We start from the raw sequence: 12239 nt of genomic DNA, 5'->3' as shown, positions 1-12239 counted from the left end.
TTATGTGCCATTCTCTAAGCTAAGATAGCAAAATCTACAAGCATGCAGTATCTTTTTATGTGACTTCAATAATGCTGCTGAATAATGCTGCTGATTAATTTTCCTGTCAGTCTTGTCCTATTTTTTTTAGCTGTAGTTCTGTTAGAATTCAATAAACATGCTTTCATATCTGAATGATTTTAGAAAAATAATTTCTCTCTTTCTATATTAGGGATCCTCCACTTTTATGAATCATATTAGTTTACATTTAATTAGTCTAAATCACTCTTAATACTTTTTGTTTTTTGCTTGAGGATATCTTTAAGAGAAACCAGCTTATCATTACTGCTGATATGGTTTTTGTGGAAATGCAGAAATTCATCTGTACTGGAGGATGTGCTTAAAAAGAAACTTTAAATTAAAAATAAAATAAAAAAATATTCTAAAACACATTTTTTTCTAATTCAAGAAAAAAATGCTTTCAGTGATCACTATTTTGTGTGAATATGGAAGAATCTTGCTTCTTAAACGAGCTTGATTCCTTTTGAGTTTCCTTCCTTTCTCGAACAGCTGATATTCTTGACACACCCAGCAGAGGAATCAGAGGCTGCACAGCAATCATTTTTCCTTTAGGTTTAGTCCTGGCAGCAATGAAAAATAGTACTGCTGTCATTGCAATCTTGTTTTTCATTTCAGTGCTACATTAGAATACTGATAAATCCTTGATTCTTAATATGGAAGTATCATCCATCCATCTATAGATAAATAGATAGGTATGTATATATACACATACATGTATGCTTGCATGCAATGGATAGTATTTGTGGGCAAATGCACATGGAGCTTGTATATAGTCTTTGAAAGCAAAAGGTGTTTGATAATGTATTCTATTCAGGAGACAATGTTTGGATAATATATTCATTATATTTGGACAGTATATTCATGAGATTTTTGTTTATTACTGCTGAAAATTGAACACTCAGTTTGTCCTCATGGAAAGGTAGAATTATTAGATTGGCAAAATTTTGAGTGTGTTTGTTGATCTGAAAATGTGCAAATTTTGGCACATACACTATTATTACTGTGAAGGCTGTCACAGACATCTATCCCTCCAAGTTATGCATGTGTGGGCATGAAGAACAATAAAAAACCTTTGTACACACTTGCTGTAGTCATTCTTACCTGTGGTTGTTACTGTTATGCAGGCTTGGGGAAGTGTGTCCTTGAAACTATCAGGTCAGCTCATGGCTAGAACATAAGAATAACTGCAGAAAAGATGTATGAATGTCCATGAATAACCATGATGCTACATCTGCCATTGCTTGTTGAAAATTAAGTATAATATTGAATTAGTCTGGAATTGAGAGTTGCTCGTTTTATATACACAACTTTGGTCAAAACATCGATCGAGTTTTGTGTAGTTAGCAGTTCCTTCCTTCTCAAAATAAAGTCATTTACTAACAGGGAGGCTGAGATGTCTCTAAATAACTTGTTCTTTATTGATGTTTTCAGTGTGTTTGGCATAAAACTGGATTTTTCTGTTTTTTACATAAAACTGAATCAAGTTCTGTGTGTGAGATTATACATGCCTGTCATTCTTTCTTTAAGTAAATAAAAGATTCTATTTTATTTTTGAATAGTAAAAACTTAAATTTTCTTTTCCTAGAAATTATGGCCTCATTGTTTAAGATCTGAAAGCGTTTGGAGAATACTGGCTAATGTGATATCTGATTTGAAATTACTTTTCTCATGTTTTGTCTTACGGCATACACTGTAAGTTTCTCTCAGTTAATGTAGAACTACCTGACCTAATAGCCTGGTCTTATACCTCTATATTTCTCCATATGAGAAAATAGGGTCTTCCCTCCAGACCATGCCTTTTTCCAGATACTGCAAGTGTGACATTGGGAATAAAAGAAAATTCAAATTCATATCTGGCAAGAAAAAATAAATTACTTCAAGGTAATGAATTTGTTTGTTTTTCCACATCTAGGGCCAGATAAGACAAAGTTATAGTTTCAGATGTGTTTGCTGGCAGTGCAATCCCTCAGTCTTTTGGCATTAAATTTTTGAATTCCCACACTGCCAAAGAGCTCATGCTATGAGAATGGGCAAGAATGTTAAGTGCTGTCAAGAATGAAACAGAAAACATCATGTATTCCATATATTCATCATTTATGTGCTTTTAAACAGCCATGAACTAAACTGTCTTTGTTTTTTATTGTATTTTTAGTGTCGTACAATCAAAAGAACTCTTACTAGAGAAACAAAAATTAGCCTACTGTGCACATCCCTAGACTTTCTCTTTACTTACTTGGACAGCCAAGTAAATGAGTGGGAAAATGGCATGAAAAAGATGAATATGTGCTGCTGGAGATCCTAGTTTGTGACTTTTTAAAGCCCACTTCAGGAAATTTTCTATTGCTTTAAGAAAATACAGGTTTTCCTTAGGAACAAATTTGATATTAAACAGAATCAGATCTGAGGTAAGTTTCTAGAGTAGCGTTCATCAGCCTCTCCTCTGCTGAGGTAAAACAAATCAGCATGCATGTCTCTGCTGCTTCTTGATTGTGCTTTAAAGCACTTCTGTGTGGTAGCATGACTCCAAATTGCAGGCTGTGAAGGTTTTAGAGGTGCAAGGCATTCAGCTGGCTGGTTTCCAAAGGCAAAGCACTGCGGATAAACAATATACATGTGTCTTTGAAGGAGACTGTATACATTGATAAGGTGGGGTGTATTAAGTTTGAGGACAGGCAGCAAATATATAAAGTTTAAGGAAAATGCATGCGAAAACAATAACTGAAAATAAAGATATTAGCTATTTTAAAATTTATTCATTTTAATATTGGGGAGAAAATATCCCACATAGATATTTGTTTAGGGTAAGATGTTTGGGCTATGCTCTGCAGGGATGTAATGAAAAATGAACAGTAGAGCAGATAGAAATGCTTTTAAAGAACATTTAGTTTTATAAGCATAACACATCTGCTAATATTTCAGAGATAGAATTTATTATTGTTGTTGTTGTTAACAACAGCAGCAACAACGACAGTACAACAGTAGTATTTCTTGTTATATGTATTTTCCAAAGTTTTCAGTCCATATGAAACATGGTTTTGAGATCCTTTTGCTATGGAGCAGCTCTCTAACCAAGCAGTAGAGGGCATTCTTTCTTTAGGAGACAGCACTAGTTCCTTCAAGACTAGTATTTTATTCAGGAAGTTGGTGTCCTTGAGTCCTTTTTGTCTTTAAATACAAGCCATTCACATGTAGATACTGAACATAGGATAAAAGGCATCAAATGTGCAATATATTGCTTAGGGTTGAGTATACTGGGTTACTAAAATTGTAAATGTTTTTCATTATTTCATAGAGTCTTTCTGGTGAAATTAAAATTTACACAACTTTCATTCAAATTCACACTGTAGCATTTTTCATAAATTCTAAACCTGAGTTAATTTTTAGGTATGATCAATCAATTATCCTAATAAAAGCATTTTTAATAGTACTTACAGCGAACTATTTATAATGCACCTAGGTATATACACCAACCTGATAGATATTATGAGAGCATATTCAAATGGAGTTGTTGGGGACCTTATTAAAATTCCAAATAGCATATATTTTTTTATGGGTTTTGACATATTTAAGCCAGTCTTGTTTGAAATTAAATTTAATGTAGTGTGTGCTACTTCTGATTGGAAAATGCTACCTCTTCTGGGAAAAATGAGCACTGAGGGCTAGATCCCTCCCATTCCACATCTGGAACTTCTCCACTCAGGTGTCTGGAGCCTGTCCAGTCAGAGCCTCACACGGATCAGGAGGATGGCTGCTGTGCCTGCAGAGCAGGTATGTGAGGTGATCATGGATGACCCTTCTGGTGCTGTTGAGTGCTGCTTCCCCCAGACCCAAATGCTGGCTGCACATGGGGTGCTTTTAGAGTAGGTTTTTAAGTGTTCCTCGGTTGTGAGATTGAAGTTCTTTTCTTCTTTTTAAAATGAAGTGAAGCCAAGGTGACTAAACGACTTTTAAATGTGGATACTAGGCAAAGACAGGTCCATTATATTCCAGATTTCATTTCAGATGGTGGCTGGCTGTCCTAGTGAGCCTAGCATCTTCTGTGTCATTGGGTGGAGCAGAGCCACAGGTGAGGAAGGAAACGGCACACACAAAGAAATGTTTCTATCTATATGCAACTTAATAACATGAGGAAAACAAAAATATCTGATGCTAGATATTAAAATTACATATAAAATTTGGGGCTGCCTATTGCGGTTAGAATCATGATGTTGCAGCTGAATATGTTAAAATAAAACTCCTTCACAGGGCATTTTCCTAGTGATTCACATCTCCTATTTTATAAGTTTTCTCTAATGTTGCCTGGTCATCAACAGTGTATAACCTCATTGTACGTTAAAAAGAAACACCATGGGAGAAATAATAATTGGCAAATATAAGAAGAAGCCTGAAGAGACAAACAACAGAGTGTGATCTGATATATGCTACTCTGCTTATGACATATGATTTCATTTGAAGTCTGGTAAGTTATTGTTTTGCTTATGCACAAATTCTGCTTCAGAATCAAACCAACTGCTTTGTTTCTGTATAGCACTCCTGCCAGACCATTTTTAGAACAACATTTTTGATCTCTATTTCAGGATTTTTCTCTAACTTCATAAAAGGAGTTTTACAGATGATATTTTTTTGCTTTAAAAAACCAAAACTAACTAAAACAAATACATTAGAAAAAAATAGCAATCAGTTATAAATAAGAAAAAAAGCTTTTGTTCTCTGGAAAGGGGAAAATCCAGAATGTAGTGCCTCTTCAGCTGCCTAATAGTTCTTCTGGTACTACAAACTTTCAAATAGTTACTTAAGATAATGTCTGCAAATAAAATACCTTTCCAAATCACTGGACTATTGATTGGCATTATATGTCCTGACTATTTTGATTTTAAATAAACAGCTTTTGCTTGCATAACTTATCAGATGCAGGGACCTAACTCTGCAAAGCAATCTTTATTTCCAAGGATGACTGTGAGCAGGAAACAAGCAAATTTGGGCATTCCTAGATGCTAATTAAGTGTAAAATAACAAAATAATCTTGAAAAGTAAGTATCAGCTGTGGAATTCTGAAGATTATTCTGAGGATGGAACTTCTATAGTTTAGCTGGAATATCTGCCCAATAATTTTCTTTCATATTTATGGGTGTCAAAGACAACATAAGAGAAGGGATATTTAAGGTCACAAAAGAGTAATGACAACAAAAGTTATTCCCAGCTCAAAACTGTCATTTTTGGAGAAGGTTCACAGATTTGAAATGAAAAAGGTCTTTCCCTGGAGTAGCCCAGAGTAAAGCCCAAAATCAAAATCAAACCTTTTTTTTTTTAAATTTAACCACGAAGAAGGGAAATTATGCTTTCAAATGGTTCAATTAAAAGCTCCAACAAGAGCTTATGGTGCTAAGAAAGGTGATGGGAGTGCAAAGCAAGACTGGTCAGCCAACAGAAAGCAGGACCTCTTAGAAAAGTAAAGAGCTGTCACTTGGATCATCTGACTCAACCTCTGGAATAATAAAGAATCACAGAATGAATTAGATTGGAAAACACATTTGAGATCATCGAGTCCAACCTCTGACAAAACACCATCTTTTCAATTTGACCATGGCACTAAATGCCACATCCAGACTTTTCTTAAACACCTCCAGGGATGGCGACTCCACCAACTCCCTGGGCAGCCCATTCCAATGCCCCGTCACCGTTTCTGTGAAGAACAGAATATGGGTTGGTAAGCTTCACCCTATAACTTTAATCCCAAGTAAGTGAAAAAATGCTAAGAAGCATGGAAAGTTCCTTAGACCTGTTGCTGGATTGGGTGAGACACATGTGACTTAGACAAAAGAATTCAACATGTATGGGTCTTGGCCTGTTCTAATATCTCATTGCTTCATCTTGGCAGTTTACATTTGAATGAAACAGTTTTGTAGGCACTTTCTTAGTGCTTGTAGAGGTCTCTAGGAAGTTGAGCAGTAACATAACATTATTTTTTTTTGTACTTGCAGTTTTTGATTTATGCGCAGATAGGAGAACATGGTCTTAAACTGGTCCATGAAAGTCAGTGGGTTGCAGCTGATTTGCTTAAAAACAGAGAAGTAGCCTGGGGTGAGAAGAATATGTAATGCAAGTGTCCCAGGTTCTTCATGTTCTGCTTTAAACACTGGTCTTTCTCAGTTTAAATTGTGACATTCTGCTTTTTCGCTTTAAAGCAGGAAGATTGAAATCTTGACTTTGCACTTAGCTGCCTCACCAGTGAATTTAGTACTTTGTAGACTCCAAGCTTTGTGTGGAAAGTATTTAACAGATTAACTAGGAAATGGAAAATTCCCTGATAAAATAGCTTCTAGCCTAATGTTAATGGTGCATATCATAGAATCATAGAATGGCTTGGGTTGGAAGGGACATTGAAGATCATCTCCTTCCAACCCAACTGCCATAAGCAAGGACAACTTTCTCTAGACTCTCCAGGTTGCTCAGAGCTCCATCCAAACTGGCCTTGAACACTTTCAGGCATCCACAACTTTTCTGGGCAGCCTGTGCCAATGCCTCACTACCCTCCCAGTAAATAAGATTTTCTTAATATCTAATCTAAGCTGCTGTGTTTCATTTTGAAGCCATTGCCCTTTGTCCAATCACTGCATGCTCTTGTAAAGAGTCCCTCTCCAGAATTCTTGTAGGCTCCCTTCAGGTAATAAAGGCTCCCTTTGGGTAGCTGATTGGTAATCCTTTTTATATGTCAGCAGCAGTCCTCAGAAAAAATGAAAAAGTGAAAAACCAGATTGATTTACAGTTCCATAGTGTATCAAGGCTGGCTGCCTTGGGAATCAAAATGTAGTGTGACCTTCAGCTTATTAAAAATATCTACTGATGCTGGAGTAATGATGTTATCTATCCTGAATGCTAACTCAAAATAAGATCTCTAATTGTCTGGAAAAGGACAGCATTCTCTATCATACTTGTTTCCTTTTTTTTTTTTGGAAAAAATGGCAACAGAAAACATTAAACATTGTATTTAAATATTAAACATCCTAGTGCACCATAAATTTTTAATATGCCAATTAACGAAGAAATATCTGTCTTTGTGCAAATGTAACAGGACTGCAAAGAGTTCAGCAGACAGAATACCAGTTGCAGTGAGAGAAAAAAACAGCATTATAAAGCAAAACTGCAGTTCCCAGAAGAGACATTGTTACACCCAAATAATGTCTTGAAGAAACAGGAAGCTTGGGATTTTTAAAAGCATCTTAATTTTGGGAAATGCTTGAAGGACATAACAGATTCTTAAAAGTTGGAAGAAATTAGTGTTCTGGCTTGTAAGTGATACAGCTTACCTCTAACATTAAGGAACTAAATAAAAAACCAAACAGCAAACAAACTGTGCAGCTGTCTGTTTCATTAACTATTCACAAATGCAAGTGTACTTTCATAGGTAAATACTTCATTAACATGTTACTGCAGATTCCTGTTGCTGGTACCAGCAGGCCCATTTGTATGATAGTTTTGTTTTGTAAGACTATTTTCAAGAAACAGACTCTTCTCCACTTGGCAAAGTACTGTGAAGCTCTACCTCTAGAAAGCAATGAATGTTAAATGGCAGCATGTAGGAAAGTAGGAATTTCTTAAATTTGGCACAGTCAACATGGAAATGCCCTGCCTCTAGCTCAGTCTCTATCTTTGAGGCTGAGTACTTGTGGAAGAATTAGATGTTTAATATGTTGAACATGAAGTTTACGACAAAACTCGATATGGTAATTTCTGGGCAAAGGATACCTGTTTAGACTGCGTGACAATGTGTGCACATGGCATCATTCCAGGACTGTGTGTTTTCAGAGTTGGAGTTCTGTAGCAGTTGGAGGCTAAGACGTCATAATGTGTGAATACATTAAGAAAAGAAGGAATTCCTGGTATTAATTTGTTTATATAGATATATATTTTACCGCTGAGTTGGGAAAGATCTGTGCCATCACTGAATTCCAGTTAAAAAAGCAACTGTACATTCACTGGTTTTTAGCTTACTAGGAGTGTAAGACAACATATTTCCTAGAGTGAAAAGATGTTTGCTGTGGTTTATAACAATTTTTAATTCCAGCACCCTTTGGAATTCTAAAAGTCTACTGGATTAGGCTTCCTCTAGTCTTAGTTTTGAACTTTTCTCCCTTTGTCTCAAGTATACACACATGCTATCCTCCTTTCCTAACATCATTTCCAAACATCCTTCCACCTTTCAGGCTGTTAACATTTTAAAGGCAATGGGACATAATGAACATGAATCAGGTTAGTAGAATGATGCTAGAGTGTCTCCTTTCCTGGACATCCTGCGTGAAATAGCCCTGAGAACAAACTGTTCTTTTTTTCCTATTAGAGCACAGCTTTTTTTGACTGGCTCACTGGACTACACTGACGTTTTACAAGACCTTCAAAAATTCCAATTGTACCTGCTATATTTCTGTCTATTATCTATTATACATATTTCTGTCTATGTATTTGCCACATAAGAGCTATAGACTTCAGAGCAGAATTTTCTGCTGTTCTTTTCTGCTCGAAGCAATCAGTGTCTGCACTTCTCCAAATTGATATTCATTATGTATGAACAACACTTGCATATATACTGAAAATATACAGTATTTATGATGGGATCTCAACAGGTTCAGAGGAGAGGTTTTTCATGTTTTCAAATTGTAATTTGGTTAGCTTTAAACACAGAGGAATTGACAGACTAGGCCATGGTTGTAAAAATTTTTTAAAGTTTGCAAGACCTAAGTGAGTTGTATTCTCCCCTTTTCTTTTTGTGTGTGCCTATGAGATAACTAGAAGGAATTTTTAATTCGTTTCCTCCTCTCAGGTTGTACTATTGAAATGCAAATAGAATTAAGTACAGAAGAATAAATATGATTGTAGAACCATCAATGGGGTTTAAATCGTTTGGGCTGGTAATTTCTTATTATATTAATGCTTATGGCTGTGCAAAGGGTTGACCATGCCTGGACACCAGATGCTCACCATGGATGCTCTATCCCTCCCCCTCCTCAGCTGTGCAGCGGGAGAGAAAATAAAAGGATTGAGGGTCATGATAAGAACAGGAAGAGACCATTCACCAAAACTGACTCTAGTAAGAGAAATTAATTTAATTTATTGCCAGTCAAATCAGAGTACAGTAGGGAGAAATAAATCCAAATGTTAAAACAGCTTCCCCCCACCCCTCCCTTCTCCTCGGGATCAACTTCACTCCCAAATTTTCCACCTCTTCCCTGCAGCAGCTCAGGTGGACAGGGACTGGGGGTTGTGGTCAGTTCATCACATGCTGGTTTTGCTGCTTCTTTCTTTCTCCTCATGCTCCAGAGTGGGTCCCTTCCACAGGATGCAGTCCTTCAGGAACAGACTGCTCCAACATGGATCCATAATGTGACTCAGCAGTCATAGCCTCCTTCCAGCATTAACCTGCTCCACAGTGGGCACTTCCAAGGGCTGTAGGTGGATCTCTGCATCCCCATGTGTTATATTGCACCAAATAGTTTATTTATCTTACACCCACGGGCCTCCATGGGCTGCAGGCACACAGCTGCCTCACCCTGTGCTGCACCGTAGGCTGCAGGGGGATCTCTGCTTCTGAGAAAGAGAGCAGAGGTGCCGGGATGACTTCTTACCCCTCCTTCTCCGCTCACCTCAGTGTCTGAAGGGCTGTTTCTCTGACATATTCTCAGCCCTCTCTTTTGGCTCCTTTTTCATTATTTTTTTGCAGCACATTTTCCCCCCCTTCATGAAAGGGTTATCCCAGAGGCACTGTTACCATTGCTTATGGACTTGGTCCTTTAAGCCAGTTGGAACTGGCTCTGTCAGACATGGAAGAAGCTTCTAGCTTCTCTCATGGAAGACAACAAATCTCCTTGCTACCAAAACCCAGCATAAGCTGGAAGACATTCTAGCAGAAATCAGTGATACAGTTCCAGTTACTGTCCAACTGTAAACCACAGATGCAATTCCAACATGTTATTAGTATGATCACTGAGACATAGAACTGGAATATAAAAAAGGGCATTCAGATGAATATTGTAATTTTCTATCAGTCTATAAATACACATGAGCAGACTGGTTTTCTCAGATTCTTTCAACTCAATTTACTTTACTACCTTAGATTTTCCATTTTAACTAGTTTTATTCTAGTTATTCATGTTTATATCATTATTTGTTTCCAATAGTTGCTGGGAGTCAAACAGAGGAATTGTTTGTCTTCTATCACAGGTTACTAGAGGAGACTTTCAACAGGAAGTCAATGCTAACTTATTCTGAAAGTTAAAATTAATATGGAGAACATTTATTTTAATCTTTCAATCAAAATCTCAGCCCGTCTTTTGAGCCTTGAAGCAGAAATTAACTTTCATCGCTTTTGTTAATTAATCCATTGGTGGCCAGAGTGGAATCCCATGAAACCGCTTGTATATCTCTAAGGTCTACAATGCTGTGCGCCACTAGAATGGGAATATAAAGACAAGCAGCATGTCCTTCAGCCAAAAAGACAATGAGTCCTTCAGTCTACTATCCCTAATTCATCCACTGAAAAATTATTTCATTGCTATCCCTTCACATTTCTGAGACAAATACACTTCTCACAAATTTTACATAGACTTCCATCACGTACGGCATTGTTACTTCTACTTTGGAAATCTTGAGACGGAAAGATTAATATAACATGGATAATTCGAAAACGCCAACACTGATGTTTTTCTTGTATTTGAAAGGAAGGAGAATTATTATTACAATTATTACAATTTTATTAATATTATTACAATTATTACAATTTTTATATGGTGAAAGTGATAATTATTGCTGCTTCTACTGTTATTTCATTATATCAAAAGGAAGAGTAAAACACTTTACCTGGATGTTTTGACATAGTTTCCCACATCTGATGAATATTTTTAAGTAAAAGCAGAAGGGTAGGTAACTTCAGCAAACAATACTGGGAATTGAGGCCCTTGTTCAAATAATATAAAAAGATGTGCTGAACCTAACACATGTATTCAATGGACTTAAATAAATGTTAATGTTTATGTGCTTGTGAGATCTGAGCCTTACAAAGGGTTTGAGACAATATTGGTTCTCATGTATTAAAGGAAATTGAAGGAAATGAGATAATCTTTTGCTAGAGCTCGTGCAGGTAAGGGAAAAAAGGATAACACCTGCCAGATAATTTTTCTGATGACTACTGTTACCTCCAATACTAGCAAGAAGGACAAATCACCAAGTGTTAAAATTGGTTATTGTGAGTTAAATCAGAATCATTTCCAAACAGGTACCATTTACAGAAATAACACCTGTTCTATGTAAACCAAAACATTTTTGTTTAATAATAAAGAAATAAATTAAGATATGAAATGAGACATTAGCTTTGGCATTCTGAAGACACTTAAAAGCCCAAGGCAGTTTATGTTTAATTGGCTCTCCAAGGTAGAAAACAATTCTATATAGACAGATCCCTTAGCTTCTTATCCTTCATCCCTACCTTGGGCTTACCCATCTGAAGGAGAGCTAGAGGAGAAGTACAATCTAGCTGGAAAAATGGATAGCTCAGTTTCCCACCAAACAAATAATTCCTGGGTATCTTGAGAATTTGCTATAAAAATCAATAGTGTATTCTTTCTCCAATGCTATGACTTATTTGAAGCAAATAACACTAATTCAGTAAATGGTCTTCAGAAAAAACAGTTGCTGAGATTAATTCAAAGTTGAACAGCTTCAAAGAAGTTTTGCCCTCATAAAATGATCAGTTTGACTTAGTTTACTTTTACTCAGATTACAAATAGTTACTTTCCTACAGGAAGCTTCTGGACTGTAAGCAATGAGAGGCATGAGGGTGCCTGTATGCTGTCTTCCAAGAATGACCTTTCTCTGATCCTGCTTACAGAAGCTTTGGGCTGTGAAAAAAAATCCCATTTTTCTGCATGTAATAATGCAGTTCAAATATCTCTTCTCTTCAACAATTGCACATTGTTGAATTGCAACATTCTGGATAAATATGAGCTCTTCAAGAAGTGACTGTTGTAAGGTACAATTAGATGAGCTATGTACTACCAAGGGAAAGGATCCCAAAGGAATTATTTGTCAAGAGCTATAATCACTATAAATATAAAGGAGGCAACTTCTACGACTCTCTTCATAGTGCCATGCATGTATAAACCCAAAAACTTGAGAAGATAGAATAATGC

This window comes from Molothrus ater, chromosome Z (assembly GCF_012460135.2).
Source record: "Molothrus ater isolate BHLD 08-10-18 breed brown headed cowbird chromosome Z, BPBGC_Mater_1.1, whole genome shotgun sequence".
Taxonomy (NCBI): Eukaryota; Metazoa; Chordata; class Aves; order Passeriformes; family Icteridae; genus Molothrus; species Molothrus ater.
The sequence above is the reverse complement of the archived record's forward strand: the minus strand, read 5'-3'. Positions refer to the sequence as shown.